General features: G+C 34.7%; 1 non-coding gene across 1 annotated transcript; it reads left to right on the top strand.

Moving 5' to 3' along the window:
• The first annotated feature begins 368 nt into the window (after positions 1–368).
• LOC122049878 lies at positions 369–474 on the top strand. The gene has a single exon (XR_006131128.1). It is a non-coding gene; the product is annotated as a small nucleolar RNA R71 (small nucleolar RNA).
• Positions 475–1,202: the final 728 nt, after the last annotated feature.

The following is a 1,202-nucleotide window of genomic DNA, read 5'->3' as shown; positions in this document are numbered from 1 at the left end:
CCAAAGGACATGAGTCTTGTGAATGATCAGAACTCCCACATACTTCACAAGTAGATACAATGGCATTGACCATATTTGAATTAGTCACCATACTTTCTAATTTCTTTGTAAGAGCATCCAATTTTGCAGACATTAGGGTGATTGCATCAACATCAAATTTCCCTGATGCTTTAGTTGTGTTTGAATAAGAATAGCCACCACTTCTCTCATTTTCTCATTGATGATGATTTTGTGCTACACTTTCAATTATATCCTCAACTTCATCTAAACATTTGTTCATGAGTGCCCCTCCAGCAGCTGAATCAAGGGACACCTTGGTATGATAATTGATGCCATTATAGAATGTGTGCAACACTAACCACTTCTCCAAACCATGATGTGGGCATTGTCTGAGCATATTATTGTATCTATCCCAAGCTTCAAATAAAGATTCTGAGTCATCTTGTTTGAAACTTGCAATGAGATTTCTCATATGAGCCGTTTTACTTGGTGGATAGAATTTATCAAGAAATTATTGCTCACATTGTTCCCATGTGGTGATGCTATTTGGAGCTAAAGAATTCAACCATTGCTTAACTCTATCTCTTAGAGAAACCCCAAATAATAATAAGCGTACAACTTCAGAAGGAACACCATTCATCTTCATTGTGTCGCATATCTCATAGAATACCTCCAAGTATTGATTTGGGTCCTCATGCGGTCCTCCACCAAACTGATTTTACTGCACCATAAAAATAATAGCAGGTTTGATCTCAAAATTGTTTTCTTCAACTAAAGGTCTTAAAATGCTAGATCGAAAGCCCCTAGCATAAGGTGTTGCATAATCCTTTAGTGGTCTATTAGCCATGCTAGAATGTTCTTGTTCGGTTTGTTGTCTTTGCAGAATTTTTCTTCTATGAAAGGTTCTATCTATTTCTGGGTCTAGAGGAAGAAGTTCTCCTGCAAAGTTAGCTCTTCACATACACAAGAACAAGATTGCAAGATATATTTATTCAAAAGAAAAGAAGAAAGAAAAAGAAAAGTTAGATCAAAAGGAAAACAGAGAAAACTAGATTAGAATGCTAGAAATCAAAAATGCAGATTTAGAAAAGTTATACAAACAAAACAAATTGTCAAGAAATAGAAAGATACGCAAGAATTAAGAAAACAGAATTCTAAAGATTAGATTCAACTATGCAAATGAAAAGAAAAGAAAAGTTATG

This window comes from Zingiber officinale, chromosome 2B (assembly GCF_018446385.1).
Source record: "Zingiber officinale cultivar Zhangliang chromosome 2B, Zo_v1.1, whole genome shotgun sequence".
In the NCBI taxonomy this organism is placed as follows: Eukaryota; Viridiplantae; Streptophyta; class Magnoliopsida; order Zingiberales; family Zingiberaceae; genus Zingiber; species Zingiber officinale.
Note: the sequence above shows the minus strand (reverse complement) of the source record. Positions and strands in the feature narration are given on the sequence as shown.